This window comes from Schistocerca americana, chromosome 2 (genome assembly GCF_021461395.2).
Source record: "Schistocerca americana isolate TAMUIC-IGC-003095 chromosome 2, iqSchAmer2.1, whole genome shotgun sequence".
In the NCBI taxonomy this organism is placed as follows: domain Eukaryota; kingdom Metazoa; phylum Arthropoda; class Insecta; order Orthoptera; family Acrididae; genus Schistocerca; species Schistocerca americana.
In genome coordinates, this window is record NC_060120.1 from 786,497,571 (window position 1) to 786,525,561 (window position 27,991).

The window sequence follows — 27,991 nt, forward strand, 5'->3', positions numbered from 1 at the left end:
GGTCGCTTAAAAGACCCTCGTTCCATCGATACTCTGTGACCCGCACCTGGTATGATTAATAGATGGCTCTAAGCACTATGGGACTCAACATCTGAGGTCATGAGTCCCCAAGAACTTAGAACTACTCAAAACTAACTAACATAAGGACATCACACACTTCCATGTCCGAGGCAGTATTCTAACCTGCGACCGTAATAGCACCGCGGTTTCGGACTGAAGCGCCTAGAACAGCTCGGCCACAGTGGCCGGCTTATGATTGATAGAGGGAAGTCTAAGAAGAGCGGCGCCTTTGGTTACCGCTTCATTCAGTAAGTGAGAAAGCGAGACGGAGATGTTCATCGAATTCCAGTGGCAAACGCTAAAAGAGGAGCGTTGTGCATCACGGTACAAAATTAAGCTTTTCTGTTAAAATGCCGAGAACGTGTGTTCCGTCTCAAGCAATATACTGATACCTTCTACGTATGTTTCGCGAAACTTCCAAGGTGGTAAAATTAAGAAGATTCCAACTCGCGCGGAGGATTATTAACAATCGGTTGCCCTCACACCATCCGAAGGAACCAGAAAAGTGAAATGTTACACTGACACACGATAAGGTAGCTTGCTTGCTATAGATATAGGTTATACAGGGTGTTTCAGTGAAGTGTATGCCTCTATAACTTACAAAGTAACAGGTGACAGGAATATTTACTGAAATAGGTTCACATAAGAAACGTTACGCTATGTGCGGGCCTATAAACATAGTTTATTGAGTTGCTATCGAGAGAGTTACAGCAACGATTTTTTCCACCATGTAACTGGTGTATCTTTTTTGGTGGTAAGTTATCGGGAGGACTCGAACCTCCGACGGAGGAGGGGGGGGGGGGGAACTGTGATTGGGCGTCTTAGCCCGCTCGGCTACACCGCGCGGCTGGTGTATCTAAACCAGGTGTGTACAAATAAATTTATATCGAATTTCTATCATGTTTAGTTTGGGAGCTACAAACCAGCTAAGTGTTAGGGGTGGATGCGACGTGTTGTACATAGTACTTGGGTGTGTACAGATGGATGTTCTGGTGCGGAATCTTAATTTAAGTGAGGTGTATAAATGTGTGCCAATGTTCCTGAACGCACAACACAATGTCCCTCATAAACAACACGCAGACGCGATGTGACGTCTCCGGTGTCACGGATCGGGAAACTTCCTCGATGCGCTATTATAGGTCACGTTCAGTTGGACTGCTGACCATCACGTTGTACCGCCATATACGCAGACAAACGGGGTTCAGTGTACCGCGGATACTGACGGGGAACAAACGTGGCCTGCACAACCAACAAGTAAGTTGACATATTGCTTATGTTAGCGAATGCAGACTCGATTAAAGTGAAGCAGCCATGGTGTATGCTGTGAGGTATCCTGGGCAAAGAGCTCTGACAGCCATTAGGTTCTTACATGTTGAACAACAACTTCGGGGAACAAATAGTTTGAGAAGGCACGGCAGGAAAATGAAAACGAGCAATAAATGCGAATATGGAGGTGTTTGTTTTAGCTGCAATACACCACAATTTTCATGTCAGGTTACGAGACGTGACTGTAGTCACTGCTATCAGCCTCACACCTGTGTGACGTAGGGTACAGAACTATAGGTTTCACCCCTACCACCTGTCACCGACACAGGAGCTGCATGGGGACGATGGCAATTGTAGAATTACTTTCTGCGAATGGGCCTTGTGTAAATGCGCCGGCGGGGTCAGGGATTTTCTCTGCCTCGTGATGGCTGGGTGTTGTGTGATGTCCTTAGGTTAGTTAGGTTTAAGTAGTTCTAAGTTCTAGAGGACTGATGACCATAGATGTTAAGTCCCATAGTGTTCAGAGCCATTTTGTAAATGCGCTTTGGCCGCCTTACAAAGTGCTGTGGCCCCCAGTGAAGCCACGTCTGCAAATTACTGTCAGAAAACTGTCATACGCATTATTGGGCTACGCAAAATCGTAAGTGGCTATGTCCTGTCGATCGTCAGTGGCTGTTGTCCATTAATGCGTGGTGTGCAGTTCTTGAGGATGAAATCATTGGCCCACTGACAGGTGTGGAATATCGAGCATTTATCATAGACAGTGTAGGTGCTCTCCTTGAAAATGTCCGTATAGACTTTAGAGGTCGTATTTGGATGCAAAACGATGGTCACGCAGACCATTCTGCACGTGATGTTATGCTGAACTGAACAAGAGATTCCTTGGTAGGTGGTTGGGCCGCTGTAGTCCTCTGGAGTTGTCTACTCGGTCACTCAATATAAAACCAGTGTATTTCTTTTGGTGTGAATATCTAAGAAACCGTGTTTGTCACTGAACCCACAGATCCAGATAACTTCAAATGGCGCGTCGAGGAAGTTTGTCGCTCCACGACACATGCAATGTTACATCTCGTCCGCAGGTCATTTAGCATGGGCAGTGCGCTGAGCAGTCAGGAACATGGACACACATTTGACAACCTCATTTAACTCAATCTTCCACCATCAGAACATCTGTATGCACACAGACAAGTAGTGTGTACAGCTTGCTGCATCCATCCCTAATAGTTTGAAGGTTTCTAGTTCCCCAAGCTGTAAGTGATAGAAATGTGATTTAAACTGATTTGCACACAGCTGGTTTTCATACGTCAGCTACATGATAGAAACACTAATGTTCTATTTAAAAAATTGTATCTCGCTGCTTCAACTCCATAAAATATGTTCATAACACCACACAGTGTGTAACGTTTTTTATGTGGACATATGGTATCTCAATAAATGTTCCTATCACCTGTTATTTTGTGAGTTACAGAGGTCTACACTATCTGAAACACCTTGTGTGTAATGTGGCAGTTCTACTATAGAACACACCTGCCATTTTTCGTTGCTAAATGAGAAATTGTTCTATCTAGAAATGACGAACGAATCCATCAATGTAACGAAATATTTTGTGAGGAACATCCGTTATTAATCTTCTTTTGACATTAATAATTTCAGTTATTACCAATTCTACTTTCTTATTGTTGAGACTGCACGTCGACTTTTTGCATGGAGGCAGCCCCTTCATAACCTCACTATCAACGTTCGGTAATGGACAGTGTGACACGACGTGAAGTTGACGTTCCGTCTGGCGTCAATATACTGCTAATTGACGGGACGTTGCCGTGACGTGACGTGACAGCAACGCCCCGTGTGGAAAGACTTCTACTCGTCAGTGAACTCCATCCACGGATCAGTCCTAGCCAGATAGTTTCTGAGCAATCACCAAGCCCATCGCCACACGTCGAACGCTCAGTTTCGCAGACAGTTAAATAGCGTCAGCAGGGCCGCTGACATAGAAGGCTACGAAGTAACTGCAGAAAATTTTCATCGATAAATGCGCAGCGGTAGGGTTCGTTCTACGAATGGCTTGGACATAACTCCGTCAGAATTAAGGCAGGTATAGTGCTTCAGTGTCACCACGGAGAGAGAATTCTCGTGGTTCCTTGGAAGCAGCTGTGTAATGTACGTGGGCAAGACTGAACGTTCTGAGTCTGACGTAATATAGAAGATGCACGCTTTTTCAGGCCACCGAGGGTCATCAGTGTTTTCCCAAAGGTTAGCTTCAAGACTTAAGGGTGAGACTGAAAGATCTGCAAAATACTATGCATTAGACTCTACATGTCTCGCAGCTTCGAAGATCGTTAGATGAGGAACTTTTTGAAAGTCAGTGGATACCAAGTCTGGTAAATAAGAATCTTGCATCAATTTAGACTTTAAATCTCCCATTTCTTCTCTTCGCTGAAGTAAGTACATTGTTTTTCTTTTGCTATCAAGTTCTGTTCTCACAGATGTCTTTTGTCTACTTTCCTTAGAAGATTTTAGTAGTGTATGACCATTTTTTATCAAGTTGAATATATCCACCAAGAAATATTCATTTTTCACGCCCCTAAAACTGTGACCATAGCCTGTGCTGCACATATTCTTATAGCACACGTTGAAACGCCTAATAATGAAGTGATTGGCGATTTGTAAGGTACCACTGAGTTTCAGGTTTTGACGGAATTTAGCTTGCACTGTTCCGGCGAGATAGTTTTAACAAGTTCATTGGGAATGCAAGGACTCTAACGTACAGAAAACGGCTAGTGAAATCAACTACATCTGTTTCAGCAAAATGTCATCAGTTTTCATGCACTACTCTGCTTCTTGGTTTCTAGCGTCATATGATAAACCTACTTACATTCACAGCATCATATCGACGCACAAAAATGGCTGGATTCGTTTCAGTATAGAATATTCGGAAGATATTCGTTATCACAAATACTTTTAACAGACATCCAACAACCTTACACATTCCCAGAGACAGTTTTCATTTGAAACGTACCGTACTCTTCCTTCCAATGTGTTCGTGGTTCAGCTATTTCATACACGTTTAATCACCTGTTATCCAACAACATATTGTCTAATTTTTCGGCACCTACCTCTATGGTAACAGGTTCAGGAGATGTTTCGCGTAAGACTATGTTACAATTCCCTCTCCTGCTTCCTGGTGAACTTTCTGCAACTCCATATTTTCTTGTATTACACAACAAAAATAACAACAAAGGTTGTTCCTGTGAACGACACAAAGACAACACTTACACTTCTGAAAACTGCTCTGGAGATCAGGTTAACACAGGACTTGTTATTGTGTAACATGAATCAACCTAACAAAAACTTTCATTGATGTCAACGTTATTCCGAGATCTTCCCTTCTTGCAGTCATTGATCTGGGACCGCCACACCTTTTAAGGTAAGATATTCGACACAGAACTTGGGAGTTGTGTGGAAATTCCTGGAATTGCGCTTGTCAGATGTACTCTGCTGTATTCCTGTGAAAGAAGTTTCAGGTGCTCAGTTAGTCATTTTCACAATATGTTTTAGCTGCTCCTGTACAAGTGCTTAGGTTACGCTAAGGAAATGTTTGTTTGTTTCCGGTCACCATATTCCTTTTATCTCATTTTGAGAAAGCTTTTGTAGATCCACATAAAGTTAAACATCACTGGCATAATAATTACAAATAACGTTAATTGAATGGTTAACATACGTGGTGAATGTATTAGTGGTATTTGCAATAACTTCTAAAACAAATTGAAGAGTCTAATTAAATACATTCTGCACAAATATCATTAATGAGAGAAAATCAGAGAAATTGTTAGTAGATTCCAGATTTGGCATAAATAAAATTTAGGGATATGACCTGAAACGATCACATAAACTCAGTCGCTACTAAAACAGATGACACACTTCGGTCTATTGACAGAATACTAGAAGAAATTTAGGGTTATTCATAAGTACTTCAGGGGTTTCAGAAGACGACTGTTCGAAAACTGAAAGACATACAGAAAGAACCTGTGTGTGTGCAATCTTACGGGACTTAACTGCTAATGTCATCAGTCCCTAAGCTTACACACCACTTAACCTAAATTATCCTAAGGACAAACATACACACACCCATGCCCGAGGGAGGACTCGAACCGCAGCCGGGATCAGCCGCACAGTCTATGACTGCAGCGCCCTAGACCGCTTGGCTAATCCCGCGCAGCATACAGAAAGAGACACGTATTGATGGACAGAGCAGCTTTCCAACTTTCGATTCGTAATGCTCGCAGGTTTAGTTGAAGACCGCACCGCCAGGGGCAAGCGTGTCGGAACATGTAGACAAATAAACCGTACTCTCCTCATCGAATGATTTCACGCCTGCTGATAGGCAACCAAATGAACAGATCTCCAGAGCGGGCTGCTATCCGTTCGAAGGTCGTACGCACGAATCACCTTTTGCCGATTCATAAACGGTGTTGATACTGAGCACCTGTAATACGAATTAAAAACTTTGGGAGTTGTTCAATCAGCAATATGTGTATACTTTCCATATGGCTGTCAGTTCTTACACAGTTGTCTACTGAAACATTGGTCGTACTTATGGGTAAACCTGTACAGTTATTCCACGAAGGAGATAGCTAGCAATATGTGTATACTTTCCATATGGCTGTCAGTTCTTACACAGTTGTCTACTGAAACAGTGGTCGTACTTATGGGTAAACCTGTACAGTTATTCCACGAAGGAGATAGCTTACAAAATACTCGTGTTACAGATCCGAGATTATTGCTTAATCAGTGGGGTTAATACCAAAGTTGACTAACAGACGCCAACTGGCGAAAGCGTAATTAGTATCTTTCAAGGAACACCACTGAGGAATCTGGCAATAAAGTACAACCCCTTACGTGTCGCTTCTGAGTGCGAAGAGGAGATTAGACTATCCGAAGAGTGGAAGTGGAAAGCCTTCTAAGTGACAAATGTTTTCCATAACGCAGAAGCAGCAAATCTCTGTACATTACTGATTTTTACCAAAGAAATTCAGATGGTATTCTGATACCATAGTATTATGCTCCTCGCCGCATCACCGCAAAAAGTAAGTGCAAAAATTAGGAGAAATTTATTTTGGTAACAACATTGTAAGTGCTGATAAGGAACTTTTCACAGCTTGATTCCTTGCAACAAGGAAGCAAACAGCAACCGGCCACTGTCAATAGTACTAGTTACTTACAAAAATGGCGCCTTTACGGAACTCAAAGAGACCGGTTCATCTACAGACGACTGCTCACGTTTGTATTTTGTTTATTATTTTTTATGTTACTTGTTGGCAGTTCTTTGTCCAAGAACCGACGCAAATAACAAAAAAATGTAATATAGGCGTGAACAGCAGTCTGAAGATGAACCTGTCGTTTCGAGTACGGTAACGATGCTATAAATGGCTTTATCGACAATGGTTCAAATGGCTCTGAGCACTATGGGACTCAACATCTGAGGCCATCAGTCCCCTAGAACTACTTAAATCTAACTAACCTAAGGACATCACACACATCCATTCCCAACGCAGGATTCCAACCTGCGACCGTAGCGGTCCAGCGGTTCCAGACTGAAGCACCTGGAACCGCTCTGCCACACCACCCGGCACAGCTAGAGTCTCAAAAATGTCAAACAAAGTAGCAAAAAGAAAATATTTGCTCCAAGTGGCGTTAATATAGAGGCACTAAGTTTTATCTGTGATAAAACAAGTACCGGTACAGAAATACAGAATATTCTCGCATAAGCTGCCGCCACCACATCGGTCGGCAAAGAAGTAGCGCTAAGATCTATAGTAGGTGTTCGATCAGGCGGACCTACCACGAGAGGGACCAGAGACAGACTCGCAAGCAACACACCGCCAACGTACTCTCGACCGCTAGTTTTTAGATCACCGCCACTGACCAGAGTCGCTCAGTCACTAACTCACATTCTAGTTTGGCGTCTAGCTAGCGGCGACACTAAAGTTGGTAATGGCAAGGTGATTGATAGAGTCTACAAGGGGGTATTATGGAAGAGCTCGTACTACAACATAAGAAATATGTTAAAGTTAAGTAGCAGCTGTATGTTCATGTAAATAAAGAACTGTGTTAATCCACGTGTGCATTTGTGTTGTAGAAAGTGGATATTGGCCACACGTAATAACTGCCTTGCTTCCTACAATAGAAGACTCTACAACAGCGACACTACACAGCATCATGTTTTCAAATAACAGAACTGTATCAACAAAAACCACATCTCCCAACTTAGAAATTTTTGATCTCCAGAGAAAAGCTCAGCTTGTCACAAAGACCAAGGGCCATCTAGTCACACATATCTGAAACACTTCCTCCATGGTTTGGCAGCTGGATCAAGTATAGGTACATAAAACAGAGCTGAGAAAACTACACTGAAAACACGTTTTGTGAGAAAACGTCGTTGGGGACGTTTTTCATTTCTACTCTTCAATTTAACGTTGAAGCATTAAACCATTCTTTCCGCTCTCCATTTGTGAATGGAATTTGAAAACACACTGATAGTTGGTACAACGGAAAGTACCCACCACCGCGCACTTCACTGTTGTTTGCAGAGTACGGATGTAGGTGTAAGCGGTCAGACGGCAGTACCTGTATGCTGAGAGGACGCGGTGCAGCAGCAGCGGGTGGTGCGAGTCGGCAGGCGGCGCATCTGGCGGCTCCCACGTGGTCTGTCCCGCCTCGCAGACGCGTCTGGGACGGCGCGCCGCGGCGGGCTGCAGCGGTGGGCGTGGCCAGCGAGCTGTAACTGCGCGCTGACTCAGCGCTCGTCCTGCCGGCGTCCTCCGCGCTAACTCTTCCTCCCAGCTCGTGCCGTTTTCTTCTGTTTGTCAATGGGAAATCTTCTGCCGTCACCAACCCCCACATGGCAACAGAAAGCGATCTTCTTCATACAGGGTGTCCAAATTATCTTGACCACCGCGAATAACTTTTTCCTTGTTAGTTAGTCAGTCAGGGCAGCGGCCTTGCCGCAGTGCATATACCGGTTCTCGTGAGATCACCGAAGTCAAGCGCTGTCGGGCGTGGTCGGCACTTGGATGGGTGACCATCCAGGCCGCCATGCGCTGTTGCCATTTTTCGGGGTGCACGCAGCCTCGTGACGCCAATTGAGGAGCCACTCGACCGAATAGTAGCGGCTTCTGTCAAGAATACCGTCATAACGACCGGGAGAGCGATGTGCTGACCATACGCCTCTTCTATCCGCATCCTCCTCAGAGCATGACACGGCGGTCGGATGGTCCCGGTAGGCCACTCGTGTCCTGAAGACGGAGTGTTTTTTTTTTTTTTAAAGTTAGTCAGTTAGCTTCTTGGTCCATGAATCGTTTCGCACGATAAATCGTAATGATGTGGAATGAATCATTTCGCATCCACATTTCAATTTAACTTCTCAGTATGGCTGAACGTTAAACATTTTAAGTTTGTTTGTTTTTTTTTTTTTTTTTTTTTTTTTTTTTTTTAAATATACAGATATGAGTTAGTAATTCATCCCAGCAACTTACAATAACAGAAATTCTTCTGCGAAATAGTATCATGGAGAAGCTTTTCCAGTTTGTTTTCAAATTTGACTTTCCTGTCTGTTAAACGTTTTATATGAATGGGTATGTAAGCAACAATTTTTGTTGCAGAATTTTGCACCCCGCTTTCTGCTAAAGACAGCCTTAGTGGGAGTAAAGAATGTTGCTTTTCCTTCTGATGTTGTAATCCAGTACGTCGTTGTTCCATTTGAACTGTAGTGGATTATTTACAATAAACTTCATGAGGGAATAAATATACTGTATACCCTGAAGCAGTGGTCATAATGCCCAGCTCCTTCAACAGACGTCTACAGGATGATCGCGGGTGAGCGCCACATATTATTCTTACAGTACATTTTTGAGCAATAGAGACTTCCTTTCTTAAAGATGAGTTACCCCAGAACACTATCTCACGTATGTCAACTTATTCATTTATCTTTCCCCAAAACTTTGCAGTGATTCGAAGTGCAAATGTGGCTGAACCAAGCTATATCAGGAGTTCCAAAATGTACTTTTTCCAGTTTAAATTCACATAAATATGGACACCTAAGAATTTTTAAGTTTCCACTCTTTTTGTCATTTCCTCATCATGCATTACGCTTACCAGTGGTAAATGGAAATGTATGCCGTCAGTGGACGGGAGTTCCCAGTCGGGAAGTTCGACCGCCAGGTACAGGTCTTATTAAGTGCGACGCCACATTGGGTGACTTGCGTGTCGACAATGGGGATAAAATGATGATGAGGACATCACAACACCCAGTCCCTGAGGGGAGAAAATCTCTCTCCCCAGCCGCGAATCGAACCCGGGCCTCCGTGCGTGGCATTCCAAGGTGCTGACCATTCAACTATTGGGGCGGACACTGACCATTGGTGTAGTACCCTATATGCGCAGAATTGAATATGTTGTGCCTTTTTTAAAATTAGGATTGAGTATTCGCAGAAAATCAGTCGATGATACTTTTAAGAACACTGTTTACCATTTCTTCTCTTTCTGTTAGTATGTTTTGATTGATTACGAGAGTAGTGTCAAATACAAAAAGAAGTAATTTTTCTCATTGTATATTAGACGGAAGATCGTTTACCTAAATGAGGAACAATACTGGACGTAAGATTGAGCCTAGGGGAACCCCATACGTGATTTCTCCCCAGTCAGAATCACGTACCCAGACAACACTGGTTGAATTACACAAACCAAATAAATAATCCACATGCAAATATTGTTTGGCTACCGCAGAATGTTAATCAACATTACTGCTTTCCTTCTTTGTTGGTTAAGGAGATGTTGGTTAAGGAGATGTGAACATCAGTTCTTAGTTTTTTCAAACGCACCCTATACCTTTTTAAATACAGAAGTAAAAAATTCAACGACCATGCTCGCTAATTATAATTTAATTTGCGATGACTGGTTTCACCAAATCTATGTTGCCGTTGTCGGGTAGGTGAAGCATGTAGGTCGAAAATTAAAGCGTAATCAAGGCAGATATAATAAAGTGGAGTACATATTTTCATAAGTGTATATTTACAACATACTTTATGCTAATACACCTCAATGCGCAAATACACCTCAATGCGTAAATACACCTCAATACATCTACGTGTTATGTACAATACATAACGTCAAGTCGTAGCACATCATTACAGGACCACGGGGCTCACATATAGGCATGTCAATAATAAAACAAGATTAACACAAAAACACACACAGATTGCACCGAAAGAACAAGCTCATTTTCGCACAACTGATGAAAGAAGCCTGGAGATCACAAGTTAGAGGCAAAGATGTCACTAACTACCAGCATGGGGCACTGTAGTAGTAAACGAACAGAAATACAATCTTAACGTACCGCATAAAGCGTAACGAAGAAGTAACGTTCAAGTAGTACACAAAACAATGCAATATATACAATTTTGCATGTAATTACATAACACTAGTAATCCAAACCAGAGTATATTAGAACAACAAAACTCTTCTTTTAAAACATTTTTTTTCTTTTTACCAAATTTTCTATTTTTATGTTTAAAAATTGTTTTAAAATTTAGTCATTACAGTCATTATAAAAACAGTATCCTACATCAATTGTAACAACCAGCAACGTATAGTCAGGACAGTTACAAGGCAACCACAAGATGGAAATTATGTCGCCACTGAATGAGATTACAAAAGGTCCCCCTAGGTCTAGATGATGAGAATACTGAAACGATGAAGGAAGTACATGTTTCAACGTATGTAGGTAACAAAACGGAACAACTAAAATATTGCATTCTTTAAATACCGTGTACACATATCAGAATTATTGAGCAACACAAGCTGTAGGTGGTAGTAACACGATGTTCGAAGCTTAAATTTGATTTAATACGAATCTAGTATAAGACCAGAAATTAAGTAATGAGTAAGTGTATAGAAATAACTTGCAATATAGTGATGTATGTACAGAATCAAAGTAATTGCAATCAAATTATTTACAAACATTACAAAGCAGCCGTAAAAGATAACTGTAGCTCAAGCTCTAGGTGTAGAATATATATAGAGCCATTAGCGTAGGGAAGGATATCAGTAATATGTAATACATCGATAACACGTACAACATTACGGTGTCCAGTTGACATAATATCGAAAAACGGAACTTGTAATACTGTAACAAAAATTGTAGTACAATACAAGGCGTCAGTGCCATCGTAACGCACAAACATAAAAGACAGTACTATAATTCGCAGTCTTTACTGTTGAAGATTTTACTTCTGTATTTCATGTCGTTCGTTGGCCACAGACTTGAGTGATGCCAAGCAAATATATTTTTTATTTCGTAATCCACTCCCTCTCCTCAAGACCAATCAGCAGCCTGTGGTCTAGGGCCTAACGTTGCTGACTCTGGAAGGTCCAACGGTATCCTCAGCCAACAGGCGTCAATGGATACGGACATGGAGAGGCATGTGGTCAGCACACTGCTCTCCTGGCCGTTGTCAGTTTTGGTGACCAGATCCACTACTTCTCAATCAAGTACCGCCTCAGTTGGAGTCACAAGGGCTGAGTGCACCCCGTTTGCCAAAAGCGCTCCTCGACTGACATGGACAGTTACTCCTCCAAGTGTTAGCCAAACCCGAAAGTTTCCAGAATGAGATTTTCACTCTGCAACGGAGTGTGCGCTGATATGAAACTTCCTGGCAGATTAAAATTGTGTGCCGGACCGAGTTCGAATCTCGATCCGGCACACAGTTTTAATCTGCCAGGAAGTTTCAAGCCCGAAAGTGCTTAACTTCAGTGATCTGACGGGAGCCGGTGTTAGCATTGAGGCAGTATAATAAAGAAATGTAATAAATAGATCGTGTTGGGAAGCCAAGGCAAAAGGCTTTAAGAAAAATGTGAAGAAACAGAAAAACGTGTGTGTATTTTCCTTGCGTTTCCATTTGTTTAGTGTCAACTCCAGAAACTGGACGAGGTACGTTAGATCAGGTTCCTACACTATTTGCTAGTACAGTGGACTTAGTCTATTTTGGTTATTTTGTAGTAACCTCATGTTTACGTGTATGATATACTGTGATACGTTTTCGAACAGATCTTGAGAATGATGATGATGTGATTATATATGGTGTGTGGGGCGCTCAACCGCGTGGTTATCAGCGCCCGTGCAAAGTCCCAAACTTTGCTCAGCACTTTCCCGAATGATGATGAAATGATGAGGACAAAACAAACACCCAATCCTCGGGTGCAGAAAATCCCAAATGATGACGGGAAACGAACCCGGGAAGCCGTGATACTTTCATATTCCTGTTTTTTTTTCTCCCTGGATATTTTTGTACTTCCCTCTTTCACTGATCAATTGATGTATTTGTTCTGTTACCCAAGGTTTCTTAGTAGTTGCCTTTCTTATATCTGCGGTATGTTTGTCTGCACCTCCTTGCGCAGTTGTCGTTTTATAGAGACGTCAAGTCTCTTCAGTTCAAAAAAATGTTTCAATGTGTGTGAAATCTTATGGGATTTGACTGTTAAGGTAATCAGTTCCTAAGCTTACACACTACTTAACCTAAATTATCCTAAGGGCAAACACACACACCCATGCCCGAGGGAGGACTCGAACCTCCGCCGGGACCAGCCGTACTCTCTTCAGTTGACCTGCCTATTATGACATTTATTATCGCAGTATCTTTTCATTTTTTGTGTTTATTTTGACAATGTATAATAGAGCTCTCTACTAGCTATAAATTGTTGTAGGATCTGTCGATAGACTATGTTCATATCAAATATTTTCGGTCCTAGAACAATGATTTATGTAATGGATCATTTACGTAAATTTATGTGAAGACTCATTTCATTTCAAGAAATAGGAGTGTACTGTAATCTATCCTTTATAGCCTGTTAATACTGCATTTATGCTCTTCAGTAGATGTGCTTGCTCGTTTAAAGCTGTGATCAAATTTATGCTTTACGCATTCATGTCAATAGACATCCGATTTGATATACCAGTAAATATCAGATAGAATGTGATAAAATAATTATTAATTACAGCAGTTTCTTCCGCTATTGTCTTTGCTACGGCTATTGTTATTACAGGTAACAACCCAACACATTTCCTTATATGTCAATATTACAGAAACAACAGGGAACCGTTCTTATGTCAACATGAGAACTGTTCTCAGTCTCGCCACAAACACTGAAACGAGTTACGCTTGGTCAACAGAAATGGAACACTGTAATTGTTTCCGCTTCCGGTATGAGAACAATTTGAACTGTCATGACCCAATTGCCTGCCTGTTTTTATTGTGGTTTATGCAGCCAACGTAGTTCTGTCGACTGTGAGAATATGCCATGAGTCACACTCTCCAACATTAGACAAGACTAGCTTTAAGTATTTTAATTGCGTTCACAGGATAAGCATTCTAAATGCGATAAGTGCAATGATATATGCTGTTACACAGGGATAGGTATTTTTTCACAAAAATAGATCATTTCATTGGTGCTATTGTTCTTGTAAGTGGTAGCGAAATTTTACTTAAAGAACTAACATATCGTGTTGTCCAAACACTGTGAAAATCCAAGGAAACCGGTAGCGTAACTTTTTTTCCAAAGAAAAGACTGATATTATGTTCAATCAAGTTTGCAAAATGAAGTGCATAACGTAGTTACGTTAAGGGACTTCCGGTATAAGTTCCAGGAGTATAAAGTAATAAACGTTTTTCCTCAGACGAATTTTCTTGTGTCCTCCAGATATCGTATTGCTCATCTTGATACTTTGAAGGTTTCAGAAAGAAATGAACTTCTCTTTTTTTCTGTAACACATCAGCATGTCAAGTGATTCGATGCTGTCTTTTATCTCTTCCCATTTTGAACTACGTTAGTACTACACCAAACATCCCCTATAATCCCTTTTGTATAGTTTATTCTTTGTCTTCTGCAGCAATTTTGCTTTGCTTGTGTCTGTAATTAGTGGGTGATGTGCCACCAGTTTGCTCCATCTCTTGGTATGAGTTTTCCGAAAACTTAGTCTTTGCCTACCATTGCGATGTGTCAACAAAATTTTTAACATTCTCTTACGGCTGCACCACATCCACAAGTTTTGAGTTTCGTCTTTTTTGGAAGTCCTACACAGAACATTTTTTCTCCATAGATATCAGACACACACTTCCAGGAACGTACCCTTCCACACCCTATCAATAGTTGAAGCATGAGAGAGTCACTACAGTGTTCCTTCAGGAACACCAATTAGCCTATTTTCTTTTCTTCAATCGTCCTGTGTAATTTCACTTGCATTGTTTAATTCTCTTGATTATTTATGTTCCGAGATTTATTTATTGTTTTGGTGATTGTAACGGATAAATCAGTTTTTCAGTAATTTATGCGTTGGTCTAATTTATACTTACGGCGACAGTGCTGTCAAATAAATTTTCTATTCAACAGATGTTCTCTTTAGTATTAAAAGGAAGTGAAATATAAGGACTTATTCACTAATAGCCTCGGCTTCACATATTAATACTTTTCACATCTACCGACTTCTATAATTTAATATTCCATCAGAAAACGACAGAAAAACGTCACCGGCATATCCTTGTGAAGTACCTACAGGTACTGTTTGAGGTAGTTTCAGGCGGAAGCATTAAAACGTATGCTTCACCACATAAATGTTTGTGACGTTGTGCACTATCACTTCATAAAATTTCCATGTTAGTAACAGACTATATCTTTATTTTACTACGAATTGTACTCTAAAGAAACCTATGTTCAAACATTCAATGTCACAGCCTCTGTGTTGTGGTAAATCAGTTGCAATCATCAGCTTATGTCTTCTAACAATACCAATAGAAAAGCCTAAAGACACAAAAGAAGTAAGAGTCACAAATGTTTAACAATTACTTTTTCAACAATCTGAAATATCCTGCTACAGTCCTTAATTCAGAATTGGGATTATACGTGCAGAAAGATCACTAGAAAGGTAATAGAGTGATTGATAATGTTGTAAAGGATTGTTTTCGTTTTGGCTAATTACAGACAATATCTATAAAATCTTTCCTCATTATATCCATGAAGCTAAGTAATTACTTTTGTAATACTTTCAGTTTCTAAAACCCTAGTAGTATCAGTGCACATCTCGAAACGGTTGTCTTCTATAGGGCAAGTGTGATCAGGGGACAAAAACTGTATAACTATTGTAGTTGTGTAGTGTCTTCAGTAGGATTGCTATGGCAACTCCATCACAACGTTCAGGCGGTCTCCTCTAGGCAGTGCCGCAGTCGGTTGTAACTACATCGCGTTCAAGTGAAGTCACTGGCAGTGGAGAGCAATTCACATATCCAAAATGCCGGCAAGTCACATAAAACATATTTATGATGTGACAAGAAATGTTCCCTTGTCAGTAAAATCATCATCATCATCGTATCACCATGTGACAGTGCCCACTCCCTCTCTTTCTACCCATCTTCCTCCAGCCAATAACAGCCAAGTATTTTGCGAGCATTGAAATGACACAGGCAAATGTCTCAGTACTTTATAGGACATTAAAGCCAAACAGCCAATCAGAATGTAGTACCAGCAGCAGTACCAGCCAAATGTGCTCGAAAGAATTTAATATAACTTGTGTTTTTTTTTAAACTTTATGTTCGGAAGTATTTACCCATAAAGCTACGTAAAGGGTGTATCTTTTATTATTTCCACAACTGAGATATGTCAGAAACACACAAACAATGTTGTTGACATGAACTTAGAGGTAAGGCAGCAATTGTTAATATCCTAAATTCGATTGTTTTACTATAGCTACAAATAACACTCTAAACAGACAACTGACAATTCATGTTTGGCCTAAATGACATGATGCAGCAAAGCAAATATGAACAAAGTCATAGCTACAGAAAACAAATGTCGGCTAAAATACTATGCTGAACTGGCATGTACACAAACAAACAAACACATAAATATCTACATTTCGTGACGTGTTCAGAATCTCTTGCCACTGATGTTTTCCGCGGGTCATGACTTAAATAGCAGGCCGCATACGGCGATTTTAATCAAGAACAGTTTCTGTATTTGTACATGCAGCTCGCTTCGCTAAGATGTCACCTACCTGATTATAGCACATGCCAGTGTTCCTCCAAGCATGCATTTCCTGCTTTATTTATCGCCATCAGCAAATTGATTATTTGAAGAAAATATTCTCAGCATAAAGTTTTGATACTCGTTCATTTGCGTACATGATCGGTTACTGTCTCTCGCTCTATTTGAAGTAACATTTTTGTCCACTGAATAAACTAAGTGACGTCGATTGCTACACATCATTGGGAGCCTTTATTGCGTCTGCTGCTGCAATTCAGATATAAAACCCTAAGCGCGAGCACTTAAACAGAATAAAGAAATCGATCAAAAGGTTCCGTCCGTTGTGCGTACACTCCGGAATAGGTATGACAATAAGGCAAAATCTCCGGGAGCACTGAGGCAGTCATCCCACTGACATATCAAGTTCAAGATATCTGTTTGGTAAAACACTGTGTCCTGCTGTGTGAAGAAGTCTGTCAACGCCTGCTGCACATCCTCATCCGACAGCAATCGTCGACAAGTTTCTTTTTTCTTTCTTTTGGTCACCAGTCTTCTGACTGGTTTGATGCGGCCCGCCATTAATTAGTCTCCTGGGCTAACCTCTTCATCTCAGAGTGGCACTTGCAACCTACGTCCTCAATAATTTGCTGGATGTATTCCAATCTCTGTCTTCCTCTACAGTTTTTGCCCTTTACAGCTTCATCTAGTACCATGGAAGTTAATCTCTCATGTCTTAACAGATGTCCTATCATCCTGTCCCTTCTCCTTATCAGTGTTTTCCACATGTTCCTTTCCTCTCCTTCCACATGTTCCTTTCCTCTCCGATTCTGCGCAAAACCTCCTCATTGCTTACCTTATCAGTCCATTAATTTTCAACATTCGTCTCTAGCACCAAATCTCAAATACTTCGATTCTCTTCTGTTCCGGTTTTCCCACACTCCATATTTCACTACTAACATTCTGTACTTCAGATGTACATTCTCAGCACTTCCTTCGGCAAATTAAGGACCATAATTGATATTTGTAAACTTCTCTTGGCCAGGAAGACCCTTTTTGCCATTGCTAGTCTGTTTTTGATGTCCTCCTTGATCCGTCGGTCTTTGGTTATTGTACTGCCTATATAGCAGAATTCCTTAACTTCATGTATTTCTTGACCATGAATCCTATTTTTGCGTTTCTCCGTTCTCATTACTTTCGTCTTTCTTCGATTTACTCTCAATCCATACTCTGTACTCATTAGACTCTTCATTCCGTTCAGCAGTTCATGTAATTCTTCTTCACTTTCACACAAGAAAGCAATGTCATCAGCGAATCGTATCATTGATATCCTTTCCCCTTGAATTTTAATTCCACTCCTGAACCATTGTATTATTTTCATCATTGCTTCTTCGATGTACAGATTGAACAGTAGGGGAGAAAGGCTACATCATTGTCTTACACCCTTCTTAATACGAGCACATCGTTTTTGGTCGTCCAATCTTATTATTACCCCTTGGCTGTGGCCCGTCTCTCCCTATAGATTACCCCAACTTTTTTCAGAATATCGAACATCTTGTACCATTTTACATCGTCGAACGCATTTTCCACGTCGACAAATCCTATAAACGTGTCTTGATTTTTCTTTAGTCTTATTTCCATTATTAACTGAATCGTCAGAATGGCCTCTCTCGTTCCTTTACCTTTCCTAAAGTCAAACTGATCGTCACCTAGCGCATCCTCAATTTTCTTTTCCATTCTTCTGTATATTATACTCGCCAGCAACTTTGACGCATGAGATGCTAAGCTAATTGTGCCATAGTTCTCGCACTTGTAAGCTCTTGCCGTCTTTGGAATTGTGTATGTGATGTTTCTCCGAAATTCTGATGGTATATCACCAGTGTCATACATTCTACACACCAAAGTCAACAGTCGTTTTGTTGGCACTTCCCCCATTCATTTTAGGAATTCTAATGAAATGCTACATATTCATTCTGCCTTATTCGATCTTTAGCCTTACAAAACTCTTTTAAATTCTGATTCTAGTCTTGAATATCTTATCTCTTCGAAGACGACTCCTGTTTCTTCTTCTATCACAGCAGACAAATCTTTCCCCTCATAGAGGCTCTCAATATATTCTTTCCACCTATCCGCTCTCTCCTCTGTATTTAACAGTTGAATTGCCGTTGCACTCTTAATGTTATCACCTTTGCTTTTTTTTTAATGTCACCGAAGGTTGTTTTGACTTTCCTGTATGCTTAGTCTGTCTTTCCGACAGTCATTTCTTTCTCGATGTCTTCACATTTCTCCGTGCAGCCATTTTGTCTTAGCTTCCCTGAACTTCCTATTTATTTCATTCCTCAGCGACTTGTGTTTCTGTACTCCTGAGGTTTCTGGAACATTTTTGCACTTCCACCTTTCATCAATCAATTGACGTATTTCTTCTGTTACCCATTGTTTCTTCACAGTTACCTTCTTTGTACTTACGTTTTCCTTCCCAACTTTTGTTACGGCCATTTTTAGAGATGTACATTCCCCTTCTACTGTACTGCCTACTCGGCTATTCCTTATTGTTGTATCTAGCTGTATCTATAGTCTTACAGAACTTCAACCTTTTCTCGTCATTCACTAGTACTTCCATATCCCACCTCTTTGCGTATTGATTGTTCCTGACTAATATCTTAAACTTCAGCCTACTCATCAGTACTATATTGTGATCTGAGTCTGTACCTGCTCCTGGTTACACCTTACAATCCAGTATCTGATTTCGGAATTTCTGTCTGATCGTGCTGTAATCTAACTGAAATTTTCCCGTATCACCTAGATATTTGCAAGTATACCACCTCCTCTTGTGATTCTCGAATAGAGTATTTGCTATTACTAGTTGAAACTTGTTGCAGAACTCAAGTAGTCTTTCTCCTCTCTCATTCCTTGTCCCAAGCCTATATTCTCCTGTAACCTTTTTTTCTGCTCCCTCCTACAACTGCATTCCAATCCCTCATGACTGTTAGATTTTCATCCCCTTTTACACACCACTGTATTACCCTTTCAATATTCTCATACACTTTCATCTTCAGCTTGCGACGTAGGCATGTATACCTAAACTATCGTTGTCGGTGTTGGTTTGCTGTAGATTCTGATAAGAAAAACGCTGTCACTGAACTGTTCACAGTAACACGCTCTCTGCCCCACCTACCTATTCATAAGGAATCCTACTCCCGTTGTGCTGTTTCCTGCTTCTGTTGATATTAACCTATACTCATCTGACCAGAATTCTTTGTCTTCTTTCCACTTCACTTCACTGGCGCCTACTTTATCCAGATAGAGCCATTGCGTTTCACTTTTCAGATTTCTTAGTTTCCCTACCACGTTCAAGCTTCTGACATTCTCGTAGAACGTTATCCTTTCGTTGAGTATTCAGTGCTTTTGTTATGGTAACCTCCCCCTTGGCAGTCCCCTCCCTGAGTTCCGAATGGGGGACTAGTCCGGAATCTCTTGCCAATGGAGGGATAAACATGACACTTCTTCAATTACAGGTCACTTAGCCGGCCGGGGTGGCCGAGCGGTTCTAGGCGCTACAGTCTGGAACCGCGCGACGGCTACGGTCGCAGGTTCGAATCCTGCCTCGGGCATGGATGTGTGTGACGTCCTTAGGATAGTTTGTTTTACGTAGTTCTAAGTTCTAGGCGAGTGATGACCTCAGAAGTTAAGTCCCATAGTGCTCAGAGTCATTTGAAGAATTTTAACAGGCCACTTGTCCTGTGGGCAACGACCTTGCCGCAGTGGATACACCGGTTCCCGTGAGATCACCGAAGTCAAGCGCTGTCGGTCGTGGCCGGCAGTTGGATGGGTGACCATCCAGCCGCCATGCGCTGTTGGCATTTTTCGGGGTGCACTCAGCCTCGTGACGCCAATTGAGGAGCTACTCGACCGAATAGTAGCGGCTCCGGTCAAAGAAAACCATCTTAACGACCAGGAGAGCGGTGTGCTGACCACACGCCCCTCCTATCCGCATCCTCCACTGAGGATGACACGGCGGTCGGATGGTCCCAACGGGCCACTTGTGGCCTGAAGACGGAGTGCTTTTGCACTTGTCCTGTGGATACACGTTACGTGCGTTTAATGCAGTGATTTCCATTGCCTTCTGCATCCTCATGCCGTCAATCATTGCTGGTTCTTCCGCCTTTAGGCGCAATTCCAGCCCCTAGAACAAGAGAGGACCCTGAACCTCTGTTCGCCCCTTCGCCCTCTTTGACAAGGCCGTTGGCAGAATGGGGTGACTTCTTATGCCGGATGCCTTCGACCGCCAATGCGGATTATTAATCAAAACCGAAGACATTTGATTATGAATCAAAGATGCTACCACTAGACCACGGTGCAAAGGCCGTCGACCACTATAGGACTTTTTTTTAGTGACAGAATACGTGATAATAGAATGGGGAGAGATCAGGACAATAGGGCGGGTGCTGGAGTGTCTAACACTTGGCGGAGCTTCTGGCGCCTCGTGTAGAATCGGTTTTAGACAGACATACTGCCCCATCTACATTCTTCGTCGTTCAGTGGATGTCTACCGGTGTCTGTCCTTCGACGGCCAAGAGTTAAATTACAGCACATTGGTCTTATTTGGGTGCATTTGCTAATAATGTCACCATAGTTCAGTTTCGGCATTTACCACATGCACGTCGGAAAGACACCAATGCCACGCTGATCCATAGCCAAGTGTCGGTGGTCATTTATACGCATCGGAGTCATGGTACGTTGCATATACGCTGCAGAAACACCATCAAGCGGAATCTCATTGACCACTCGTCACAGAGTAAGTAGCCACGGTCAAGTAGCCCATGGTTCGTCATCGTGGTATCGCGCATAAGCAGATGTTAACTTCGTTAAATAAAACAGAAGTAGTTTAATCCGAAGGAGAATATGTAGACTATTTCAACCGGGCAAGCAGAAGTTAACTTTGTTAAATGAAACTGAAGAAATTGAATCCAAAAGAATATGTAGACTGTATTTCAACCGAGGCTGATGTGATGCAAACGAAGTATACCATGGAGCCCAGAAAAATCAGAGGGCAGAGATAAATATTCTGATGAAACCCCCCATGTACACTGCAGTGGAGGAGGTAAGAAATGAAATGTTTCGGTGATCATGAAGTTCTGCTTTTCTTTTTCAGTGCAGCTGCGTTCATTCCCTCATTCCCGTCTCATCAAAAGGACAACTAAGTCGTCACGATACTAGAAAAGGGAGAACAGGCGGTTCTGCCTGCGATGGTGTGTGTGTTGCTGGCGACAGAGCTGCGTTAGCATTCTGCAAAACAACAATGACGAGCACAGGCGATTGCTGTTCTTATCTAAGTAATGCACTACTGAGTCATGCATATGCTACGAAGCGGCGTAACTCTGATAAGGTACCACATCATGAATAAGCACAAACACTATACAGAAAAAAATTATTAGGTTAGACTTATGCAAAAATTTCAAAATTACCAACGAAAAACTATTTGAAAAACAGATCTCATCATTTAATAAGAGAACTATGTTTACCCATTCAGATCTCTGGACAGGACGACGTCATCAGGAGAAACACAACTGGCGTTCTACAATTCGGAGCGTGGAATGTTAGATCTCTTAGTCGGGCATGTAAGTTAGAAAAATGAAAAAGGAAAATGGACAGGATGAAGTTAGATATTGCGGAAATTAGTGAAGTTCGTTGGCAGGAGGCGGCGCGGAGTGACCGCGCGGTTTGAGGTGTCATGTCACGGACTGCGTGGCCTCTCCCGCCGGAGGTTCGAGTCCTCCCTCGAGCTTGGGTGTGTATGTTGTTCTTAGCGTAAGTTAGTTTAAGTAGTGTGTAAGTCTAGTGACCGATGATCTAAGCAGTTTGCTCCCTTAGGAATTCACACAAATTTGTTTTTTTTTTTGATGGCAGGAGGAGTAGGACTTTTGGTCAAGTGAATACAGGGTTATAAGTACAAAATAAAATAGCGTATGCGGGATTAGGTTTAATAATGAATAAGAAAATAGGAATGCGGTTAAGCTGCTATGGACAGTGTAGTGAACGCCTTATTGTAGCCAAGATAATCACAAACCAACACCCACCACATTAGTACATATTTATACTCCAACCAGCTCCGCAGATGATAGAAGAAATGTGTAACGAGGTAAATTTGACGGGGGACTGGAATTCGAGAGTAGGAAAAGTAAGAGGAGGAAATATTGTAGGTGAATGTGGACCGGGGCAAGGGAATGGAATAGATTAATGCTACAGAAATTGGTAGAAAACAGGAAATTAAGGAGAAAAGAGCTGTGCAAGTTGAAAGAAGCTATGGTCGTTGAGAGTTTCAGAAGGAAAATTTGGCAACGATTGACCAGAACAGGGGAGAGGAATCCAGTGGAAGATGAATGGGTAGCTTCAAGAGAGAAATTGTGAAGGTAGCAGAGGATCAAATAAGAAGAAAGACAATGCATAATAGAAATTCTTGCATGTCACCGTAGATATTGAATTTAATTGATGAACAGAGAAAATATAAAAATGCAGCAATGAAGCAGACGAAAAGGAATGCAAACAGCTAAAAAACGAGACTGACAGGAAGTGCAAAATGGCTAAGCAGGAATGGATAGAGGACAAATTTAAGTATTTAGAAGCTTGCTCCACTAGGGGAAAGATAGACACTGTCTAAAGGATTTTGGAGAAAAGAGAGGTACATGTATGAATATCAAGAGCTCAGATGGAAAACTAAGCCTAAGCAAAGAAGGGAAAGCAGAAATGCTGAAGGAGTATATAGAAGGTTTATACAAGGGAGATGAAGGCAGTATTACAGAAATGGAAGGGGACGTTGATCAATATTAGATGGGTGATATGACACTGTGAGAAGAATTTGACGATGGACTGGGAGACCCAATACGAAACAAAGCTCAAGGAGTATACAACATTCCGTCAAACTACTGACAGTCTTGGGAGAGCCAGTCGTGGCAAAACTATTCCATCTAGTGTGCAAGATGTAGGAAACAGGCGAAATACCCTCAGACCTCAAGAAGAATATAAAAATTCCCATTCCAATTAAAGCTAACAGGTGTGAATATTACCGAATTCGCAGTTTGTTAAGTTATGGTTTTAAATACTGACGAGACTTTGTAGAAGAATGCGAAAACTGGTGGAAGCTGACCTGGCGGAAGATGAATTTGGATTCCAGAGGAATGTAGGAGCATGCGAGGCAATACTGACCCCACGACCTCTCTTAAGGAAAGGCAAGCCTGCTTTTACAGCATTTGTAGCCTTTGAGAAAGCTTTTGGCTGTGCTGACTGGAATACTTTCTTTGAAATTCTGATTGTAGCAAGGGTAAGATACGGAAAGCGAAAGGATATCTATAACTTGCACAGTAACCACACAGCAGTTGCAAGAGTGAAGGAGCACGAATGGGAAGCAGTGATAGAGAAGGAAATGAGACAAGGCTGTACCCTTTCGCCAATATTATTCAAAGGACACAAAAATGTGGAGCAAGAATTTAAGACAAAAACTGAGGTTTGCGGAGGGCACGGTAATTCTGTTAACAAAGGACTTGGAAGTGCAGCTGAACGGAATGGACAATGTCTTTAAAGAATGCTATAAGATGAATATAACAAAAGCAAAACCAGGCTGATGGAATGTAGTCGAATCAAATCAGGTGACGCTGTGGGAATTAGATCAGGAAATGAGAAACTGGAAACAGTAGATGAGTTAGGTTATTTGGGCAGCAAAATAACTTCTGGTGGCTGAAGTAGAGAGGATATAAAATGTAGAATGGCATGACAAGAAAAATGTTCCTGCAGCAGAGAAATTTGTTAACACTGAATACAGATTTAATACAGATTTAAATATTAAGTATTCTTTTCTGAAAGTATTTGGAGTGCAGTCAGGCATGGAAGTGAAAAATGAATGACAACAGTTTACACAACAAGAAACCAGAAGGATTTAAAATGTGGTGACACAGAAGAATGCTGAACATTAGTTGGGTAGATCATGTAGCTAATGAGAAGGTACTGAATAGAGCTGGCGAGAAAACAAATTTTTGGCACAACTTGATTATAGGAAGGAATCGATTGACAGGACACATTCTGAGACATCAAGGGATCAACTGTTTAGTAGGTACTGGAGCTAAGTGTGGAGATAAAAACCGTAGAGGGAGACCAATAAATGAATATAGTAAACAGATTCAGAAGGAAATAAGTTGCAGTAGTTATTCGGAGATGAAGAGAGTTGTGTGGATGGAGTAGCATGGAGATCTGCATCAAACCAGTCCTCAGACTGAGGACCACAACACATTTACTCGTGTTGTTAGTTATATAATACTTGTGAAATTAATAAGCAATGAAGGCCTACAAATGACTAGCAGATGTAATTAAACGACTTTTACTTCAGCACAATTAAATAAATGTACTTCTAAGGTAGTTAGATTCATGCGCGTAAACATAACAAGCCCACTGGGGCCTTGGGATATTCAGGATAATAAATGACGCAGTCCTAGAGAGAGAGAGAGAGAGAGAGAGAGAGAGACAGAGAGAGAGACGAACGGAATTAGAAGGAGCATTATACCATTGAAACACCAATTAGGCCACCAGTAAGATTTGGCTATAGAAAAACAGGGGAATGCCAATCAGTTGAACAACCCAAGGCTTAATATGTTAGATGTGCTCAGTAAATATGGAAATGTCGCAGCAGAATATAAATAAAATATAGTTGCGGTTAAGACTGCTAAAACTATTCTCTTCTTCGTTACTCCCTGAATTATTACAATACCTTAGGAAAAAAGCAATAGTTATAGAAGGCCTCTAGTTGAGGCAATATATTAAAAACATTAAACACGATACTCATCAGATAGTAACCGACCCAGAAGAAGAAAGGGTGTTTCCTGCTACTATTGGTAATTGTCATCACGAAAAATGGATTAAAAACACTCTTGAGCCGTCAATACTGATTTTTTTCCATTTTTAAAGTATTTTAGCTAGACCGCTGTTTTCGCCACGAGATAAGTTCCCAAAAATTAGTCATCCCAAACATTTAGACGATATTGATAAATTCACTATTAAAATACTAACCTTTTTTTTTTTTTTTTTTTTTTTTTTTGTCATCAGTCTACTGACTGGTTTAATGCGGCCCGCCACGAATGCCTTTTCTGTGCTAACCTCTTCATCTCAGAGTAGCACTTGCAACCTACGTCCTCAAGTATTTGCTTGACGTATTCCAATCTCTGTCTTCCTCTACAGTTTTTGCCCTCTACAGCTCCCTCTAGTACCATGAAAGTCATTCCCTCATGTCTTAGCAGATGTCCTATCATCCTGTCTCTTCTCATTATCAGTGTTTTCCACATATTCCTTTCCTCTCCGATTCTGCGTAGAACCTCCTCATTCCTTACCTTATCAGTCCACCTAATTTTCAACATTCGTCTATAGCACCACATCTCAAATGCTTCGATTCTCTTCTGTTCCGGTTTTCCCACAGTTCATGTTTCACTACCATACAATGCTGTACTCCAGACGTACATCCTCAGAAATTTCTTCCTCAAATTAAGGCCGCTATTTGATATTAGTAGACTTCTCTTGGCCAGAAATGCCTTTTTTGCCATAGCGAGTCTGCTTTTGATGTCCTCCTTGCTCCGTCCGTCATTGGTTATTTTACTGCCTAGGTAGCAGAATTCCTTAACTTCATTGACTTCGTGACCATCAATCCTGATGTTAAGTTTCTCGCTGTTCTCATTTCTACTACTTCTCATTACCTTCGTCTTTCTCCGATTTACTCTCAAACCATACTGTGTACTCATTAGACTGTTCATTCCGTTCAGCAGATCATTTAATTCTTCTTCACTTTCACTCGGGATAGCAATGTCATCAGCGAATGGTATCATTGATATCTTTTCACCTTGTATTTTAATTCCACTCCTGAACCTTTCTTTTATTTCCATCATTGCTTCCTCGATGTACAGATTGAAGAGTAGGGGCGAAAGGCTACAGCCTTCTCTTACACCCTTCTTAATACGAGCACTTCGTTCTTGATCGTCCACTCTTATTATTCCCTCTTGCTTGTTGTACACGTTGTATATGACCCGTCTCTCCCTATAGCTTACCCCTACTTTTTTCAGAATCTCGAACAGCTTGCACCATTTTATATTGTCGAACGCTTTTTCCAGGTCAACAAATCCTATGAAAGTGTCTTGATTTTTATTTAGCCTTGCTTCCATTATTAGCCGTAAGGTCAGAATTGCCTCTCTCGTCCCTTTACTTTTCCTAAACCCAAACTGATCGTCACCTAGCGCATTCTCAATTTTCTTTTCCATTCTTCTGTGTATTATTCTTGTAAGCAGCTTCGATGCATGAGCTGTTAAGCTGATTGTGCGATAATTCTCGCACTTGTCAGCTCTTGCCGTCTTCGGAATTGTGTGGATGATGCTTTTCCGAAAGTCAGATGGTATGTCGCCAGACTCATATATTCTACACACGAACGTGAATAGTCGTTTTGTTGCCACTTCCCCCAATGATTTTAGAAATTCTGGCCGGCGGCGGTGGCCGAGCGGTTCTAGGCGCTTCAGCCCGGAACCGCGCGACTACTACGGTCACAGGTTCGAATCCTGCCTGGGGTATGGATGTGTGTGATGTCCTTAGATTAGTTAGGTTTAAGTAGTTCTAAGTTCTAGGGGACTGATGACCTCAGCAGTTAAGTCCCATAGTGCTCAGAGACATTTTAGAAATTCTGATGGAATGTTATCTATCCCTTCTGCCTTATTTGGCCGTAAGTCCTCCAAAGCTCTTTTAAATTCCGATTCTAATACTGGATTCCCTATCTCTTCTAAGTCGACTCCTGTTTCTTCTTCTATCACATCAGACAAATCTTCACCCTCATAGAGGCTTTCAATGTATTCTTTCCACCTATGTGCTCTCTCCTCTGCGTTTAACAGTGGAATTCCCGTTGCACTCTTAATGTTACCATCGTTGCTTTTAATGTCACCAAAGGTTGTTTTGACTTTCCTGTATGCTGAGTCTGTCCTTCCGACAATCATATCTTTTTCGATGTCTTCACATTTTTCCTGCAGCCATTTCGTCTTAGCTTCCCTGCACTTCCTATTTATTTCGTTCCTCAGCGACTTGTATTTCTGTATTCCTGATTTTCAGGAACATTTTTGTACTTCCTCCTTTCATCAATCAACTGAAGTATTTCTTCTGTTACCCATGGTTTCTTCGCAGTTACCTTCTTTGTACCTATGTTTTCCTTCCCAACTTCTGTGATGGCCCTTTTTAGAGATGTCCATTCCTCCTCAACTGTACTGCCTACTGCGCTATTCCCTATTGCTGTATCTATAGCGTTAGAGAACTTCAAACTTACCTCGTCATTCCTTAGTACTTCCGTATCCCACTTCTTTGCGTATTGATTCTTCCTGACTAATGTCTTGAACTTCAGCCTACTCTTCATCACTACTATATTGTGATCTGAGTCTATATCTGCTCCTGGGTACGCCTTACAATCCAGTATCTGATCTCGGAATCTCTGTCTGACCATGATGTAATCTAATTGAAATCTTCCCGTATCCCCCGCCCTTTTCCAAGTATACCTTCTCCCCTTGTGATTCTTGAACAGGGTATTCGCTATTAC